We start from the raw sequence: 6,010 nt of genomic DNA, 5'->3' as shown, positions 1-6,010 counted from the left end.
GACAAAGATATCTGGAGGAAGGCAAGGAACCCCCACCTCTCCCTGCCCCAAACCTCTCTAGGACACAAGGCATGAGAAGTTATTCCAGGCAAAGAGATCCTTCAGAAAATAAACACTTAAGCCTAAAGCAGCCACTAGGTGCATAGGCTGCAGTAGGGAATACGTTAGATGTGAATCTGGCAGGTGGGGAGAGAATGTGAAACACAAAGACCCATTAAAAATTATAGGACCTTCATACAGGCTGTTGAAGCCTGGGAGAGGACTGACATGTGTTTTGGGAACAGGGAAGAAAGTAGAATAGCTAAGGAGGCTTAAGACACTGTAGAGAAGCTAAGTAATTCCTACCCCAAAAAGAAAAAGAGAAAAATCCCCCTAATAGTGCATCTCAGCTGCTACAGAGGAGGCACCCTCAGGCAGTGAGAAATTCTAAAAGCAAGTCTGGTGTCTTAAAAAACAACAGTCCTCAGGACTGGGCACCAGCACCTGAGGAGCAGAGTGCTAGAGAGTAACAGCTGTGTGTAGCAATAGGGGAGGGCAGACAGAGCCAAGGAATTGCAGACTTAGATCTTACTTCCATCCTGACTAAATTGTTGGATGCTCATTAAGGATCTGCAGGCCCCCATCTACCTGACTGGCTACATTGCAGCAAGAAATTTATGGTTCACTTTCTCTGCGAAGGAAAATCATACTCCTGGAGCTGCTAGAAGTTATGGAGTGTTTCCTGCTGTAGGAAATAACAGCAGGACGTGGATTTTCAGAAAGCCTCATCAAGAAGTTCCTGTGAAAGACAGTGCTCGTAGCTAAGAGGCCACAAGGTGATTTGTGCTGGCACTGCTGAAATACTGCAGAGTAGAAAGTGTGGGCCCTGAAGGCTCAGAGCAGTCTGTCTCTGGGAGCCATGCAGGGGTGCCTTTATAGTAGAATTAATAATAATAATCCAGACAACAGTGAGTCTGGGGTAGACCTTCAGCTGGAATATTCTGTATGCTTCTAATCACCCATGCTGGGGAAAATAGGGGAAATAAGACAGATAAAGAAAGTTACTAAAAAGGTGAAACTTCTTCCACATGAGTGGGGTTTGCAATGAACACAACACGTTAGTTTACAGAGAAGATATGTCGGGAAGGGGTATGAATTAGATAGAATTGTGACTTTTTTAGGAAATATGTATTTTTCAAAGTTTAGGCCAATGCCTAGCTGACAAAGATAAGAAGGAAATTCCTGTTTGAAGAGGTTATTCCACAACTGTCCAACATAAAGATCATTTAACTTAAGGATCTGGCGCTGTCAGAGACAAGCTCTTGCACAGCATTTGCCAGCCCTGGTATCTAATCAGTCCTATTTTTATAAACAAGCAATGTGGGGATCAATCAGCCCATCAGCCTGTATGGCACTGTCTGACCGCTGTGGTAGTGACCACTCAGACCTTAGCACTGACACCAGCCCAGACACAGCTGCTTTCCCTCAGTGACTTAGAGGCAATTTACCATCCACTCACGCCTACTGCTTGTGTGACTTTTCTCTTTGCTTCCCAGTCCAATTCTGCAAAATGACTGGAAGTAATATTTTCTAAAAATAAAAATAAGACTAAAAATGAGTTAGGGATTCACAAAAGGAACAGTTAAATCAAAACTCTGTTGTGGCCAAGAGGACAGTGTGACATGTAGCCAGAGGTGGCCAAATGGCAGCTATGTCTTTATTTGTATCACCACCATTCTCTCCTGCAGGGTGAAGCTCTTTCTTGCTGCAGATAGGTATTGTAATGTGGCTTACACAAGTAGGAATGTGCAAGTCCTCAGTCACATCCTTCAGTGAATGGTTTTCAGAACTGGCCATCAGAATTGCATACTAATACTGAAGACAAAGATCAGGAAAAAGGGGAGCAGATTCATGAGGATTTGGGTGATTAAAGTGGACGGGTAACAGATGAAATGCCCTGTTTTATATAACAAATGTTAGATGGCAAGTGTGGGAGCAAGGAGCAGGTCTGAGGAATCCCAGTTAGGCAGAGACACAGCACAGCTCTCTCAGCCTCAGTGGATGGGAGAGGATCATTAACCCTGTCAGCCTGCACAGAGAGGCAATGCCAGAGAGAATTTTACGTGTAGGACATCAATGTGGCTTTATATCTGCCAGGCATGTCCCACATGCATGTTGTAGTGCTAGTCAGCCCTGAAGAGATTGCAGAAAGGAGGTGAACTGGGATGGCTAACATCCTGATTAGACTTAGAATATTGATTAATTTCAAGCACATAAAACTGTGCTTGGACATGCAACAGAGGTGTTTAGGTCTAGTGTATCATTGGCTTTCTTGGCTGAGAATGTCCCAGTGAGGTTACTGTGAGCTCATCTCTACTAACAGTGGTATCAGGAGGGTGCAGAGGAAAATCAAAGGACTACCATTGCTGGGGTCTTAAATATGCTCTCAGTGCATTTGGACAGGACATATTAAATGTCAAGGACCCTCAGGAGCCTTGTCTGTGCTGTGGCTCTTGTCGCTGTGCCATGGACAGGGCTGTAACAGCAAGGGAAACCTGGCAAGAGGGACCAGTACTGACTCTGCCTCCCCTGCCCACCTTCAGAAGACATGGGCCTGCCCCAGGGCAGTGTCTGCTGCTGCTGTGAGAGGGCCACCAGACAATCCAGAAGAAGGGTGAAAGAACAAGGGTGGCTACAGTGCTGTTTTGTGGTGTCCTGGCCTAGGCCTGAATCCAGCTGATGAGCTGCACAGCTCATCCATGTGGAGAAGGCAGAGGAATGCATGCTGGTAGGCAAAAAGCAAAGACTTTTCCTGAGGACTGGGAGCAACTCCTTTGCAGTCAAACTTCTCTGCTAGTGTAGCTCTGTTTTGCTCTAGAGTTCTCTCTGTTCCTGATAACTTTCTGGCCCCATGTTGTGTTGCAGGGCTGTGTTTTCACATCCATGAGCCTTCACCTTCCACACACTTTATTTTGGACAAAAATATGCAAATCATCCCTTTCATCTGAAGAGAAAGCCATCTGCCAAGCAGCAAGGTACTGACAGCTTTTTATGTTCTGTGCAGCGGAACTTTTGCTTTTTTCTCTCAACAGCTCCTGTCTCTATTGCAAATGCTGCCATTCACATTTGATTAATTTGTCTTTGTCAGCACATGTTTCCACAGCAGTGGCAAGACTGACCAGCCCTGGTAGGGCCAGATGTGTTTATCTGCATAATTTGGCAAACAGCCTGTTGTTGGTGACTTTTTTGTTCACTTTTACCCACTGAAGCCACAAATTCTCAATGAATTGTTACGCCTTTTCAAGCCAAAATGAAACTATCTAAAAACTAAACATATTTGGTGTTTACATGAGGCAAAACCCAGCTTGGGAAAAGAACAGTTCAAGTGCAGGCGGCTGCAAGAGCAAGGAAAATTCCCCTGTGAGACAAGAGTTCCCAAGTAAAGAAAGAATGATGCAAGTTTGTCCCTTTAAACATGTGCGTAAGCACTGTCCCAAACAAGGATTGCTTCCCTGGAACCAGCTCTTCAATAGTTAAGTTAAATAACTGACTTGGATTATTATAATAACAGAGGCTCACCTGCCTCCAGGACCTGCAGTGGGGAAGAAGGGAAGGAAAGAAATGTAGACTGATGGATTCTCCTCCCCACCTCCCAACCTTCTTCAGCACAGTCTTGAAATCTGTGCACTGCAAACATTCTGCAAGTGCTGGTCTTATACAGAGCGGTGGATGTTGGATCCCTGCTCCCATCCTGTGGAGGCTGTCTGGGAGGAAAGGGGCCAGTGCTCAAGGCTGGGGCAGTAGATGTCTATGTTGCAATGAGATCTCCCAGCTCTGCCCACCAGTGAAAGAAAAATGAAAAAGGCAAAACCAGCAGAAGAAAGAGCAGGGAGAGCTCTGTTTCTTCCAGCCCCCAGCAAAGAAGGGGAAATGGCACTTTCCCACCTTCCCCAGGGTAGGAAAAGGCTGCAGGAGGAACCATGTGCTGGACTGGACCTTGCTCAACCAGGTCATCAGCCTCTTCTGAAATTCCCGTGGTTTGTCCTCTTCCCTTCCCTCAGGATGCAGCAGTTGTGAGGAAGCTGCCATGCCCTGAAGGCAACTTGTCTGATTTGCTAGAGAGAGATGTTGTTTGTCAGCCCCATTGGGATACTTGTATCTTAAGGCAATAGAAAAGTCTGTCCTATCTGATGTAGGAAAGTGAAGGAATGCATATGGAAAAAACATATATCGGCTCACATTTTTCCTTTCCCCCCAGGATGAGGTGCCAAGATTAAGGAAATACTGGGGTTGTATGCAAAAGTGTATAAACAGTATTCTGCCTCTCTGAAAACAAAACAAACAAACAAAAAGAACAACAGCATGAGAAGATTAGGAATGAAGATACATGTGCAGTGTCCTGCCAAGCCAGGATGATAACTATTTCTGTAGGACGACTTGGGCAGGTTATATCCTATATTGAGCACAGCATTTCTGATCCCCTGTTCTGCTCAGTCCCAGATCTCTCCAACTGAATTCTCTTTCTACTACTGAGGTACAGGTGAAAAGGACAAGGCTGGAAGTGCTGATCGCAAGACCTTGTAGATGATGAATAGTGTGAATCCTCAGTTGTGAAAAGAAATTACATTGGTGAATGCTGAAAAGAAACAATGTCTGACAAGTCGGGGGAAGGAAAACAAGGTAGGGTGGATGATGCCTCTCTGTGCAGTTAGGTGGGTCAGAGAGGTCACAGCTGGGCAGTGCTGCTCAGCCCGGTGTTTTTTGCCTTTCCAAAAAGGAGCCTTTCTGTCCTGAAATGCTTTAGGAGCAACAGCCCTGCAGCATCCAGTACCTATGGCAGGTCCAGCATGGTCCTCCAGTTGTGCAAAGCTTTGCTTCCCAGAACAGTTTTGCTGATGCAGCTGGGAAGGGGCCAATGTTAGAGAGAAAGAGGAAAGAAACAAACACAAATCAATTATCAGGAAGGCCCCAGTCTGTCACCTGCTCCACCATCCCCATCTGATATGTAGGTGCTAGAACACTGGGCAACATAAGTGTGCCTGTGATTCAGGCAATGTCCCTCGCAGATGTCCTGCTGACGATAAGGGAGGAAAAAAAGCCAAACAGCTGGTTACTCTCCAAGCCAGTCAAGGGACTGGTGGAGCTGGGGCTGATAGCCCTTGACCCTTGTATGAGGGAGACGGTGTTGTGTGGGGCATGAGCAGGCCAGGCTGGGGGAGGGATGAGATGAGGAGGTTCTTGCCTCCCACGGGACAGTGGAGTGACCCTGCAGCCCTCCCTGCCCCTGTGCCTTTGCTGCCCCTGGGTGAGGTGGGCTTGCTGCTGGGGAGAACTGGATACTCTCTCTGGTCCTTTGCCTCCTTCTTCCGAGGCTCAGGCTCAGGCTCAGGACTGAGGAGCGGAGGCTCCGCACAAATCGGGCTGGCTCGGGCACGGCTGTGGCGACACCGGGCCGCGTCGCCGGGACTGCCCGGGACCGTGTCCTGGCGTGCGCCGGGGAACGGGAGCGACGTGGAGGAGAGCAGAGAGTGTGTGGAGGGGAGCAGATAGGCGGAGCGCGTGGAAGGCGCGCACCCGGTCGGGGGGTGCGAGGTCACGGGGCACCGTGGTGCGGAGGGGTCAAAAGGTGCCGGAGCGTACCGGGGATGCCGGCTGCGAGGGCAGGGGGTTGCCGAGGGGTGGCGGGTGCGGAGTCCCGGGGTGCAGGATGCGGAGATGCCGGGCCGTGAGGTTGCCGCGCCGTGGGGTGCGGGATGCCGAGGTGCGGGATGTCGGGGTGCCCCGGCTGGTCCCACCCCTGCGCGGCGCTCCCCGCCCCGCGGCCCCGCTCCCCCGCCCTCCCTGACGTGTGGCGCTGGCAGCCCGGCCGGTTCCGCATTCCCGACCCCTCCCCGCAGCCCAGGGGCCGCTATATAACCGGGGCTGATGCAACCCACCCCGCCGCCTGCCACAGCCTGCGGGAGGCGCGCACCGGGGCGGCGGGTGGTGGCGGGCCAAGGCGCCCCGGCGGCGGCCGGCACCGACATCGGCA

The sequence above is a fragment of the Corvus hawaiiensis genome, chromosome 6 (genome assembly GCF_020740725.1).
Source record: "Corvus hawaiiensis isolate bCorHaw1 chromosome 6, bCorHaw1.pri.cur, whole genome shotgun sequence".
Classification (NCBI taxonomy): Eukaryota; Metazoa; Chordata; class Aves; order Passeriformes; family Corvidae; genus Corvus; species Corvus hawaiiensis.
The sequence above is the reverse complement of the archived record's forward strand: the minus strand, read 5'-3'. Positions refer to the sequence as shown.